The following is a 15,469-nucleotide window of genomic DNA, read 5'->3' as shown; positions in this document are numbered from 1 at the left end:
CGGCATCCCGGCCAACGAGCGCGCTGACTATTTCGCCAAACAAGCTGCCATTAATGGCTGTATCATACCAAATCTACTATCTCTCAAAGATGCACACTCCTCTATTTACGAACTATTATGGAAGGAATGGGTTAATGAATACAAAACTATATCCGTCTCAAAAGGAAATTACTTTTCCAATTTTTTCCCAACTCCTCCAAAAAGCTACTGGCACACTGGTTCGTCACTTTCTCCAGGAGAAATAAAACTTGTTAATCGACTCCTGTCCGGTCATACATATTCGAAGACATATCTGCATAAAATCAACATAGAAAACTCTTCCCACTGTGACATCTGCAATACACCAGAAACTGAGAACCACCTTATCTTTGAATGTTCAAAGTTTAACACAATTAGGAGCAATTTTGGATTCTTCAAATCGTACAACAACTTACAGGATTTACTTAAAAATCGTTCAAACATCATTCTAAAAGATGTTTGCAAATTCATCGCAACGGCTAATATCAACTTGTAATTACCTTATGGGTGCCTCTAAACAAATCAGCAGGCACTCATTATGTCATTTCAACAACCCAAACCAGTACCCCATAACTAGCAGATAATCACATAAAATGAATACCCAGTAGTGGTCATGAGTACTTCGGGTACCCAACCAACATCAAACAAACATCAGCCCAAAAAAAAAACAAGTAAAAAAGCATTAAGTTCGGCCGGGCCGAACTTTTCATACCCTCCACCATAAAATATTCATTCCTGTCCCAAACTTAAAGTGAGTACGTTAAAATGTCAGATAATGTACATAAAATGCTTCATTCGGGAGGCCCATATCTAACTGTTGACAATTTTTGGTGGGCTAGAAATTGGGAGGTACTGTTATATAGAGGTTATAATAAAACATGGGCCTATGTTGACAGTTTTTGATGGGAGCCTTTAATGTCAAGTAACTCCTAATTCGGTTAAAAAATTTAGCTAGAATCCTCAAAATATCGAAAATCGGTACATAACGTGGGAACTTCAAATGTCATTAACAGCTAGTTCGGCGGTATTTGGGCTATACGAAAATATGAACTTAAATGAACAATTTTTGTTGCAGAATTTTTGTTGACTTTTAAATTTCAAATTACAGAAAGTTCGTCCAAAAAATAAAGCTAAGGTACGGAAAATCGGGAGGTTTGTTTTGGGGCTATACAAAAACATGGACCTACGTTCGGTTAAACATTTTAATTTACTTTATTGTTGTTTTTTCGACCTTTTTTGTTCACCATTGAAATAAGTATTTTTCTTCAAGCTCGAGGTCAATATATCAATTATCTTTTATTGTTCGATATTTCGCAATTCTTTGAATTGCATCTTCAGGAAGATAAAATCGCAAAAAACACGTCAAGAAATAGTCTTAAAATATTTACTTAAAACTAAGGTAGCATCACTACCATCGTCAGCTGTTGTAAATATTGCACTGCAATTCTTCAATTCTTCAGGAAGATGCAATTCAAAGAATTGCGAAATATCGAACAAAAAAAAAAAAAAAAAAAAAAACATTTTAAGTAAAATCCTCAAAGTACCGAAAATAGGGAGGTATCGTTATATTGGGGCTATGTTGAAAATTGTTGATGCAGATGTGTGGTGACCACTACAACCTTCAAATGTCAAATTACAGTTAGTTCTGTTAAAAATTGTAGCTAAAATTGCCAAATTACTGAAAATTGGGAGGTACCGTTACATGGGAGCTATATCCGAACATGGACCTATGTTGACAGTTTTTGATGGAGAGGTGTAGTGACCACTAAGAACTTCAAATGTCAAATTACTGCTTGTTCGGTTTAATATTGTAGCTAAAATCATCAAATTACTGAAAATCGGGAGGTACCGTTATATGGGGGCTTTCTTGACAATTTTTGGTGGAGAGGTGTGGTGACCACTAAGAATTTCAAATGTCAAATGTTCAAATTACAGATAATTCGGTTAAAAATTGTTGGTAAAATTCTCATAATACCTGAAATCGGGCGGTAACGTTATATGGGGGCTATTCCAAAACATGGACCTATGTCCACTAGTTATATAAGTTTATTGACATTTAAGAACCCTAAATGTCAATTGATAGCTAAATCGGTCTGAAAATGTAGATAAAAACGTCAAAATGCCGTAAATCGGGGGTACCGTTATATGGGGGCTATACCAAAACTTGGACCTAGGTCCACAACTTTTGTTATATAAGTTTAGTTACACTTAAGAACCCTAAATGTCAAATTATAGCTATATCGGTCTGAAAATGTAGCTAAAAACGTCAAAATACCGTAAATCGGGGGGTACCGTTATATGGGGGCTATACCAAAACGTGGACCTCTGTCCACAAGTTTTGTCACATAAGTTTATTGACATTTAAGAACTTCAAATGTCAAATTATAGCTAAATCGGTCTGAAAATGTAGCTAAACCCGTCAAAATACCGTAAATCGGGGGGTACCGTTATATGGGGGCTATACCAATACGTAGACCTATGTCCACAACTTTTGTTATATAAGTTTATTGACTTTTAAGAACTTCAAATATCAAATTATAGCTAAATCGGTCTGAAAATGTAGCTAAACCCGTTAAAATACCGTAAATCGGGGGGTACCGTTATATGGGGGCTATACCAAAACGTGGACCTATGTCCACAACTTCTAATTTATAAGTTTATTAACACTTAAGAACCCTAAATGTCAAATTATAGCTACATCGGTCTGATAATGTAGCTAAAAACGTCAAAATACCGTATGTCGGGGGGTACCGTTATATGGGGGCTATACCAAAACGTGGACCTATGTCCACAACTTTTGTTATATAACTTTACTGATACTTAAGAACCCTAAATTTCAAATTATAGCTAAATCGGTCTAAAAATGTAGCTAAAAACGTCAAAATACCGCAGATCGGGGGGTACCGTTATATGGGGGCTATACCAAAACGTGGACCTATGTCCACAAGTTTTGTTATATATGTTTGTTGACACTTAAGAACCCTAAATGTCAAATTATAGCGAAATCGGTCTGAAAATGTAGCTAAAAACGTCAAAATACCGTAAATCGGGGGGTACCGTTATATGGGGGATATACCAAAACGTGGACCGATATAGCCCATCATCGAACTTGACCTGCCTGCAAACAAAAGACGTATTTTCCCAAAATTTCAGCGTCCTATCTCTATTTTTGTGGAAGCTAGAGTGATTACCACAGACGGACGGACGGACGGACGGACGGACGGACGTGCTCAGATCGACTTAGAATTTTATCCTGATCAAGAATATATATACTTTATAGGGTCGCAAATGAGTATTTCAATGCGTTACAAACGGAAAAACAAACTTAATATACCCTCCATACTATGGTGGAGGGTATAAAAAAAAACTCACAGATGTAAGTGAATCGTATGGATTGAAAATCAACAAAAAGAAAACAAAATACATGACCGTCAGCCGAAAAAATACGTATAACAACAGTGCGTTGAAAATACAAAACACCATAATAAAAAAAGTAAAAAACTATAAATATTTAGGAGTTACCATAAATGAACAATGGGATGTTTCGAAAGAAATAACTTGTCGTATAGAAATGGCAAGGGATGCATTTTACAGATACAACAAGATACTGACAAGTCATGACATCGGTATACAAACTAAAACCAGATTCATCAAATGCTACATCTGGTCTGTTTTATTATATGCATCAGAAACATGGACAATAAAGACGATAGATGAAAGAAAACTGGAATCATTTGAAATTTGGATATACCGAAAAATACTTAAAATACCGTGGACAGATCGCATTAGAAATGACAAGGTACTAAGAAGAATGAATCAAGATCGCCAACTCCTTAAAACAGTTAAAACCAGAAAAGTGTCATACCTGGGACATATCATGAGAAATGATAAATATATTCTTCTGCAAAAAATTATCAAAGGATCAGTTGATGGAAGACAATGCAGAGGAAGAAAAGAAGTTTCTTGGCTGAAAAATATTCTGACATGGACCGGACATCAAAATGAAAGAAGTTTATTGAATGCCGCCAAAAACAGATATCTATATTTATAAAAATCCATTTTTGTTAAACATAAGAAAAATTGTAAATCAACAAATAAACTGTAATTATTATATGATCGCATATATCCGAAACACGGATGCGCAAACAAAGAAGAAGATAAAAATGCAAGACATTGCAAAATATCCCCAACTAAATAAAGTGCATTTATTATTCGTGTAAAACAAGAATATTAAGAACTTTATTACATTAGCACAAATTACAATAATTCTCCATTAATTTAATCTGACTGAGTTTACTTCCTCTGCTCTGCATTTTATTCCACCGCAATTGATTTTGCTTCATCATCCAAAGGGTTTTTCATATTTCCCTCCCACTTCAGTTCAGATTTCGAAATGAACTCCAACTCCACTCCAAAAATAATTATGGCCTCGTGGATTTCCGCAATGTTCGCAACTTTGGTTTGTATTTATTTATTTTTTAAATAATACTTAGAATTTTGGACACTCCTTTTATACCCTACACCACACTGTGGTAAGGGGTATTATATCTTTGTGCATTTGTGCAAACGAAATTGAGCCATAGTTCCTTTTGGGGATGTACATATAATCACTATTTGAGTCGATTCATGCATGTCCGTCCGTCTGTCCATGTATTTTTGTTCGCAACGTACAGGTCGCATTTTTTGTTCGATTCAGCTGAAAATTGGGGACTACAATTTTTTTAGCCATAGGAAGAACGCTATTGCTTTTGGTGAAAATCGGTTCAGATTTGGATATGGCTCCCATATATATTTTCGCCCGATTTCACATATTTGCTGCACCAAACACGTTATATACGTCCGATTTTGATGAAATTTGGAATTTTTGACTGAATTCGGTCCCAAATTATATAGAAATCGGTTCTGATTTGGATATAGCTCCTATATATATTTTCGGCCGATTTCACGTATTTTCTGTACCAAACACTCTATATATTTCCGATTTCAATGGTATTTGAAATGTGTGACTGAATTCGGTCTGGAAATAAATGGTTAAGATCTGGATATAGCTCCGATTTATATTTTACATATTCACAGTGGTGTAGGGTATCATATAGTCGGCCCCGCCCGACTTTGATCCTTTCCTTACTGGTTTGTATTTGGAAAAAAGACTGCGACATCTTGTGTAGGGATCAACAAATTGGCTTGAGTGTAGGGAATAGATGGCGCAAACAAGTGGATGATGAGATGAAAAGGCGTGGTATTCCAGAGTGCGAAGCAACAAATAGAGAGGAATGCAGATCTCTTCTTAGTTCGGCCTATAGAACAAATGTTCTGTAATGGGCCAGCTAAGTAAAGTAAGTAAGTAGGGATCTTTACGTAAGTGATTCTAAAATGTGTCGAACGGAGTGCATTTTTCATAACTTCGTGTGGATTGCATCGAAAGATGTAGTGAAATCATAATCCTGCCTTGTACTACATCCAAACTTTTTTGCTGGGATATGTATGTATGGCAGTGTATGACTATGTTTACCAATAATTATATGCGCATGTTTCCAAAACAAGTCACCCAATGGTTTAACTTTGAATCGCAGCATCGCTGTTACGCATGCGTAAACTGAGAGTGCGCGTAAAATTCATTGATAAAACTCAAGTTGGCCTCGCTTGCTACGGTCTTGTTGGTGTTACAGGGAAAGCGGGTAACTTTTAAAGAAAATAACAGCTGTCCTTTGTAGTTTTTTCATGCAACCAACATCAAAACAAACCATCTGCTCTGTGGCAGGCAGCTAACAGACCAATCCTTCATCAACCATTTGCGTGCGTAAATAAGTATGGCCTATGCACATGTGTATATGTGTATGTACATACATATGTTTGTATGTATGTAGTAGTAGTTGGCTTGTTAGTGAGTAACCTCTTCATGTTCAACGAATTGAAAATCTTTGCCATACAAAATATCATTAATTTAATCGATCGATGATTATGATTGTCGAACAGGTAGTACTCTTTCAATACAGTATTCAAGAACGCTGTAGATTTCAGGAATGAGGAATAGTCGAAATCCGAAATTTTATTTTTATGTAATTTGTATTTCGAAGCATAATTTGTTTTTGAAGGGACCAGCCAATTTTTTACGAATTATCGTGATTTAAGTATTTATCGGTTGTTGGTATTGGAGTCCATGTTGGTGGATAAGTATAGTATGCTTGTGTATTGGATAAACCGATAGAGCTGATAGTGCTGGAATTCTAAATTTTGATATTAGGGTTTGGAAAGTGCAATTTAGTTATGGTGGAATTCTGAGGTTTATATCTTCCAACAAATTAAACCGACTCAATGAATATAATCAACTAATTCTATAATAATTGACTAGTACTACCTGTATGCATGTTCGTGCACCTTTCTTTTACCACAATCAACGATAACAACAACAAAATAAAACACCTTTTACTATTTGTTTTCAACAGCATCTGCTTGGCTCAAAACACATTCAACTCGATTTTGCATTACTGCGGGTGAATGTTAAGTTCTTGTATACTACGCTCTCTGCGTATTGTGTGCGCACTCATACATACATATGTATGTTTGTTTATCCTTTAATAGGAATCACAAAATGAAGAGAGTGATCATAGTCAATAAATGACGAAAACACATGCCTTAATTTCTCCCTTATCACTAATATGGTCGACTCAATGGTTTTTGTTTTAGGTTTCGGCTTAAATTTATTGTTTTTCTCTCGCTTTGGTTCGAATAGTGGCCTTTGTGTTTTCGTAACATCTGTCATTTTTGTACTGTTTTTACATTTCTGTTCCATTGTAGTTTCTCTCGTTTTGTTTGCGATATCTCTTATAAATATGCATCTTTCCGTGGCGAATGTCGAATAATAGATAGCAGTGCCGAAATTTGTTAAAGATTCTGGGGTTGTGAACAGTAGGGATAAGAAATTGCTATATTATACGAGTACAAACATACATATGTAAGTATGCAAGTGCAATGTCACATTAGGCAATTTTACTTGCTGCAATACTCAGTTTGTCGTGGAGTAAAGGACTTCCACAAATAAAGGGTTAAAGAAAACAAAACAATTTCTTTTTTTCACTGAATACGTAGGTCTTTGATCAAGTTCAATTTTTGCTATTGATGGATAGAGTGGCCCTATTCCTTTTAATTTTTAGTTTTTCTTCGTTGTTTAACAATTTTCCTCACCCCATTTTTACCGAAAAATAATAAAAAATACTTAAATTGCAGTAAAAATTAAGGATAATCTAATAACACGCGTTTATCTTAATCTTATCGCGATTTATTTGACATATGTATATTGTATGCAATGACAACTTAAATCGAATGGATTTGCTAAACCGAGCATAGTCTAAACAGGGTATGTATTTTTAAATTTGTTTGTAGGATTACTTGTTTAGCCACAGAAATGAACTGGTAAAATTGTTTCAGCGATTGAACAATAATTGTGGTCTGTAAAGCGATTTCGTGAATATTCGCCTTTGGCTCCATACAAATTACTATGGAAACTTTGAGGCCCCAGTGGCACGTGTTAACATTTTCCGATTGTGTCCAAGCTTTGGCAATCTTAAAATCTAACAAAACTAAACACTTCAGGAAAAAAATCCGACATCGATTTTCCCTTTGAGTTAAAACCAGTCTAATGTCCATAATTTGCGAAATTTTCTGAACAATAAGAACCCTAAATACCAAATACGGGCGGTACGATTATATGTTGTCTATTTCAAAACGTTGACCTATGTCCACATTTTTTATTTGCGAGGATTTTTGCACTTTTAATAACGCGAGTTTTCTAATTTGATTCGAAGAAAGAACATGTCAAATTCTGTGGATGTGCAATTTGTTTCAGGGCTCTGAATCAACTACATAATTACCAAGGTGCGATTTTTGGCGTTTTTTGAGTTATATCACTTTTTTGAAGGTGCCCTCCTTGCAGAAAAATTGTTTTTAATTTTTTATTTGTTGAATGAATTATTAAAAACAAAAAAGCATCCGATTAGAACTGAATAGGCATTTGCTTTAAAGAAATGTTCACTCTGTGTTGTAAAAATGTACGGACGTGCTGTGGTCAACATTTTTGTTAATTATAGCCGTAATACGTTCTAACTAGGAATCATGATTGCGTGATTTATTTGGTCCTATTAAAAAAATAATATTTATAAAGATCTCTTTGCGAATCAATATTTTAAACATATTACTTTTTATAAAAATCTTTGGCGGATCAGTACTTTAGTTCATTATAACCGTTTTTCTTTTGTTTTAACCGCGTTCATTGGGGTGTAACGAATAAAATAGGTAAAATGAGAATACGGAATAGGAAAAAGAAAACTTGTTCGTTATAAACGTGTTCATCTGTAAAATTATTATAAAAGCTTACTTTTAAATATCATACGTTAAAATATTTGAAACAGTGCATAAATTCGTCGCTATCCACTTGTGCTCTGAAACGGGCGTGTAAATCCTAACAAATTGTAAAAAAATCTACTCGCGGGGTAACAACTTTAGTTCGTTATAATCGTAATCGTTTTATGAAGTTGAATGTGTGTACAAATATTAAGAAAAATTCTTTGGAAACACAAAACTTTTTCCGCTATAAACGTAGTTTCTTATAACCGATGTTCGCTATATCCGAATTTTACTGTGTAATTCTTTGTCTTATTTAACTTTTGCATATAAAGCATTAAAAATGTATAAAAAGCCCATAAGTCTACCGCTATTAATTTTTGCCTCAAAAACAGGCCAAATTACTTATAGTGCATTGGTCAGAAAATTTAACTAAAAACGACAAAAAACTGAAATCGGCCGGTACCGTTTATGGGGTCCATTCCCAAACGTAGAACAAAGTTTTTATTGGAGAAGCTTTTTGCCAAATTACAGAACTTTTGGGACGAATATGTCGGTAAAGAATACATGGCGAAGAACATTAATAACGGACATCGCAAAAGTAAACATGTCATTTAATGAAATAAAAAAATATTTGTCATGATAAAATTAGATGGAATGAACTTGTAGATACCCTATGTTCCCAAGTGGAATAAAGGGAAAAAATGTCGATAAAAACTGAAAATTTCCAGAAATCGGGCGGTACCGTTATACGGGGGCTATTCGAACATATGGACCCACCCCCGAATTTTTGGTGGAGAAGTTTCCTGACCACCTTGAAAACTAAATGCCCAAATACATCCAAAAGTACTTAAAATCGGAACTCTATGAACTCTAAATGCCAAATAGCACCTAAAAATGTATCTAAAACTTCAAAATACCTGAAATTGGACGACGGTACACGGTGCTCTTTAACCAAATTTAAAAGGGAAGGTGCTTTTTGCGGTTTCTGAAACTACAATGTTCATAGATAAGAAACACCAAAAAACCGGTCAAAGTTCACATATTTAGGTGTAACTACTTTCATTTACTCCGAGGCTAGAGCTCCTCTTTATAAAGAAATATAATATGGGTCCAGTTTTGGCTGCAGCCTTACAGCCTGTTTACGTATTTCGAAACAAAAATGTGTGCGCATGGAACACACCCAAACTTATTTCCTTTGCTTTTGCTTCAAAACAAAAAAAATTAAAAACACACTCGAGTTTGGTAGTTTTTCATACTTATCCATTTTCTTATCGACATACATAAACAGTCTGTTAATATGTCTGTTCCAGAACCTGCAAGAAGCTACTAATTTTTACTACGATAACAATTTTTCATTTAAGTTATCGGAAAAAAAAGTAAAAAAATAGTAGATTCTTAGAGTTCTGGAGCAGACCAATTGAGTTATCATCAATTTTTCTGTACTGTATGTTTTATAGAGTGATCTATAGTGTTTATACCAGTACCTTACATTTTCTGTGTGTCTGGCTGGCTGGTGCGCACGATAACTCTCGAACGGATGAACTGATTTGGTCCAAAATTTGGCTTTCGCAATATTTTGTCCAAACTTAGTTTAAGTTCGAAGATGGGTTATATCAGTCCACTCCTTCTGGTACCTCCCCCACAAAAGTTCGGAAATGTTCGGAAAATTTGTGCGCACGATAACTCTTGAAGAAAGTAACCGATTTCTTTGCAAATCGTGAAATTTCTACCAGACTTAGATGAGGTTCCAATGTTGTCTCAATCGGTCCATTCCTTCGGGTACCTCCCACACAAAATTTCGGAAAAGTTGAGTTTAGGACCTGTTCACGAATCGCTTTGATTTTTGTTGTAGCACCTGCCCCCTATATAACGGTATAAGCTTCATCAGGGGCAAGTCCATCTTCCTGAGAAAATAGCCCGAAAGGTACAAAAATGACCTATGACGCCGTGTGTAGTGGTTGGAGGTTAAGTTCGAAGATAAGTCATATCGCTCCACTTCTTCATGTACCACCCCCACAAAAGTTCAAAAATGTTCGGAAAAATTGTGCACACGATAACACTTGATGGGAGCGACCGATTTGGTCCATACTTTACACATCCTAAAATATCTACCAGATATAGATCAGGTTCGAATATGGAATATATTCGTCCAGTCCTTCGGGTACCTCCCACACAAAATTTTGGATAAATTCACTTTAAGACTTGCTCTCGAATCACTTTAATTTTTGTTGAAGCAACTTGCATTTTTTCAGGGGCATGTCCATACTTCTTCTTCAGATCGAAAGTTGTAAAACCCCCCTATAACACCATATGTAGTGGCTGGAGGGCTCGAACCGAATATATTACCGAATATAGCTATATTATGTTTTTCGCAGGCTAGTGTGATAAAAAAGTCCTATCTGTCGATATCCCCGAAAATGTTTGAGCTTTAATCCTATCCATACTTTTGTCGGTACATGCGGCCAAAATTTTGAAAACCCCCTAAATAAATACGTTTTTTTTTGTGCGAAAAAAGGATTTCAATCCACACAGGCTGAGGGTATATCTCTGTCTCTCTGATACTTTTTTACATGTTTTATAAACATTTTCAAATATTGGAGGTGAAATCGAGTAAAATATTAGAATTAATTTAGTGTCCCTAATTATTTGGCAGGCACTGTACTTGCAAAGTGTATAAATGTGCACCACGAAATGTACATTAGGGTTATGACTTTTTTACAACCTCGTATCCCTGTATCTTATTTTGGTGAGTCTTTAATATGCTCACGAGGGGATTCTTAAACTATGTACCAAAAATCGTTGATGTAGCGCGAAAAGAAAAAATTTATTTATTTTTTTTTTTTTTTTTTGAAATTGAATGTGAACAAATTGGCAACATTTTCCGTATATCAATAAATATAATTTTATGTATTCAATCAATTTAAATTGGTTTGTGTGTGACCTTTTTCAATATTTAAATGGAATTAAAGGTATTATAGTCAATAATAGGCAAAAAATCATTCTTGCAACAGGAAATTATTTTTTGAGAATATTTTTTTTTTTGTCAAAGTGGTTTGTGAGTTACCCTTCTTCAATATTTAAATATAATATAAAATTTTAACAGCTATCCCAATAAAAGACGCCACCAATGCTCTATTTGAGAAACACTGACACGGTTTGTTTGGTTGGATATGGCTGTAATAAGCATACCAACAAAATCTTGTTATGTTGCCTTCGACACATAACAGTGGAGAAGATTTGTCTTGTTTTGCAAACACTTTCGTCCGGGTTGTGTGAGGTTGCCAAAGAAAAACTTTTCATTGAAGTTTTTTCTTTGTTCACCTTTATACTTCAAGCTGACCATTTATGTTTCGGTATAAAAAGTTTTTTGTTTTTTTTTTTTTGATATATCCACAAACAAGAAACAAGGAAACTGATGAGATCCTGTGGCGAGAATCGAAACTAGTCTTCCCTGCCTTAACCCTTGGCGAACAATGTCAAACTTTCTCCCCTAATAAATTAGTTGTTTTTAAATATTAAAACAACAGCAATGGGATTAAGCCAGACTATTTTGAAAAACAAAAAAAAAACATAATTGTAGCAGCTATCTCAATAAAAAAGCCACCAGTGCTCTATTTAAATATAATAAACGTTATTTTAGTCATTAATAGGCAAAAGTTCATGCATTCTTGGTGCAGGAAATAATTTTTGAGAAAAAAAGTCATAATTCTAATGTACATATTTACATATGTACAGTTATAGCCCTGTCAAAATAAACATTGAAATAGTAAAAATTCCCACAAAGTGGAGAAAAATTCTAGGAAAAAAAATTATAAAGACCAAACTTGTAGATACTTTTTCTGTCTACAATATTTACTTTAGTCACTTTTTGATTAGATAAACGTAAAAAAAACTCTTAAAATTTGACCTTTGACTCCGAATAACTTTTTTTGCACACATGGGATCGATGGGGAATTCTAGGACGTTGCTTCAAACTGTAAACCCTAGCCCTCCACCATAATTCAGCTTTGTGGGAATTTTTGCTACTTCCCCCTTTTACGCATGTCTATTTTGACTGGGCTATTAGACAACAAATGTATTGCGAAGACCAAAATTGTAGAAAATTTCATGTTAACTGCTCGTTTATGGCAACAAATTATGTTAAAACAAGTGAGCAATGGCTATAGTCCGACTATGTGATACCCTACACCACTACCCAGGTGCTTAAGATTTTTACTGGTAAACATTTCTGACTACCACCAAACTCAATATGTTCATTCCTCTCTGGGAGCCCCATTAGCTCCGATCAAAATTGCGACCAATTTTTTCATTTTTTTCGAAACACGCTACAGATTAGAAGAAATGGAAAAATTAGACACATTACCGACTATTGCGATATCTCCATTAATTGACCTTCTACGAAAACCTACTTTACATTGTTGTAAATGTGATACTTTCTTCTTTCATTGTCGGGTTTTGCTTTTGAAGCTGAGATATTCGGTTTGGAAAAAACGATGACTTTTTCTCCAAATAAGTTTTTTGCCCATTCCGACCCCTGAATATTATTTGGCCATCACCAAAATCAGTAGTCTCCTTCCTCTCCCGGACCCCAATTAACCCCAAAATTTCGTGACGATCCTATCAAAATTACGACCTGTAGCGTGATTGCTATAAATAAGTATGTGTCCACGACCATTATTTTGATGCGTTACAAACTTTTTGGCAAAAACCAACTTATAATATCCTACCCACATAGTGGTGTAGGGAATAACTATCCGGTGTTTTGTGCTAATCTCTTGCTATTGGTCCTCAATATAATATTCTGTCAAAATAAGTTTATTTGCGATTTATAAAAAATACGGTCAAAAATAAGAATTGCCTCCTACATGGGGGTGACATTAAATGTATTGCAAAAATTACCAAATCTATGGAGAATTACTAATGTTGTAATCCCAACTTTAAGGTTCGGTATGTTACACTCTAAGGGTAGTGGTTCCCCAATTTTTAGTAAATCTTGATCATTCGTTAGAGGATATTTTTCGAGTTTTTTTTAACTGGATCCACAAATTTTATAAAGGTTGATATCAGGTTTTTAGCCTGATGTATTTATCAGTTTTGTGTCGTTATACTACATCAGCAATTTACACAAATAAGATAAATATGCCATGATCTGACCTTTGGAATGATGGTTGTTAAACATGTTGGAGCTTTCTCGATCCCTTTTATAGACTTTCAGTATAATGACTATTAATATGTCCAAATGATGTCAGTGGAGATGTTTTCCTAATCATTATTATGTCCGTGAACCCGATTTCGATTACTATTTTGCTTGGTATAGAATATAGTACCCAAACATAGAGTTTTCCAGAGTCTCCAGTAGGGGTTTAATTTCCATATATTATGGGTTTTATAATAAGGATAATATCTATCCATTTAGTAAAAATGAAGTCATTCCAATACTATTCAGAGAGGAAATAGTGCTCTGCTGTAGGTCGTTTCTAAATACTGCACTGAGGGTCTATTTTCCCCTATACTTTCCAGAGGTATTTTGATGTTTTCAAAGCCAAAATCTGACGGTTTGCATTGGTCCAGTATCCGACAATACATACGGGTATTGAATCAAATATTCACTTTTTGCATACTGGCCTGTGGCCGATTTGTCATTGTTTATTGTTAATATGTTCTCAAGCGTTTTTTTGCGTTCGTAACACATTGAAATATTCATCGAAGACCGTATAAAGTATGTATATTCTTGATCAGGGTAAAATTCTAAGTCCGTCTGTCCGTCCGTCTCTTGAAATCAAGATACAGCTCGCAATTTTTAAGATAGAGCTTTGTATTTTGGTATAGAAGTTTCTATTACTCCTAGGATGTTCGGTATTGCAAATGCGCTATATCGGTTCACGTTTTGATATAGCCCCCATAGTACGGTACCACCAGATTTTCGGTATTTTGACGGTTTTAGCTTCATTATCACACCGAAATGGCTTAAATTTGGTACTTAGTCTTCGATGGGGGTACGAAACGTTCCCCCAGAAATTTGTCGTTACAGTTTCACCCCTTCATACAGCCCCCATAGAACGGTACCTCCCGATTTTCGGTATTTAGAAGGTTGTGGCCTCAATATTCCTTCTAAATGGCTGAAATTTGGTATTTAGTCTTCGTTGAGGGTATTAAACTTTCCCCTTTAAATTTGTCGGTATAGGTCCACGCCTTCATATAGTCCTCATAGAACAGTACCTCCCGATTTTCGGTATTTTGAAGGTTGTGGCCTCAATATTCAGCCGAAGTTGGGGGTATAAAACTTTTCCCGAGAAATTTGTTGGTACATGTCCACGCCTTAATATATCCCCCATAGAAAACGACCACGCGATTTTCGGTATTTTGAAGGTTTAAGGTTTATTATTACACCGAAATGGCTGAAATTTGGTACTTAGCCTTCGTTGGTGGTATAAAATTTCCCCCCAGAATTTTGTTGGTATGGGTCCACACCTTCATATTGCCCCCCAAGGAACGGTATCTCCCGATTTCCGGTATTTTGAAGGTTGTGGCCTCAATATTCCTCTGAAATTGGTGAAATTTGGTATTAAGTGCTCATTTGAGGTATAAAACTTTCCATATGAAATTTGTCGGTATATGTCCACGCCTTCATATAGCCTCCATAGAACGGTAACTCCGATTTTAAGGTTGTGGCCACAACAACCCACCGAAATGGCTGAGATTTGGTATTTAGTCTACGTTGGAAGTAAAACCCTTTCAACTGAATTTCGTCAGTATAGTTTCGATATAGCCCCCGCTGTACTGTACCTCCCGATTTTTCGTAATTGAGAAAGACGTGACGTCAATATCCCACCGAAATGACTGAAATTTGTTATTTAGTCTTTCATGGGGTTATAAAATGTTCCAGAAAAGAATTATTAGTAAAGGTCCACGTCTTCCTATATCCCCCATAGAAGCGTACCTCTTGATTTACGGTATTTTTTAGGTTTTAACCACATGATCTATATGAAATATCGGAAATTTGGTATTTAGTCTTCATTGAGTCCAAAAACTTTACGCCAGAAAGTTGTCGGTATTGATCGATGTTTTGATATAGCTCCCATAGAACGGTACCTCCCTAATTTCGGAA

Source organism: Musca autumnalis, unplaced genomic scaffold, assembly GCF_047663935.1.
Source record: "Musca autumnalis isolate F117 unplaced genomic scaffold, ASM4766393v1 scaffold_5, whole genome shotgun sequence".
Lineage (NCBI taxonomy): Eukaryota > Metazoa > Arthropoda > Insecta > Diptera > Muscidae > Musca > Musca autumnalis.
This window is presented reverse-complemented; position numbering follows the sequence as displayed.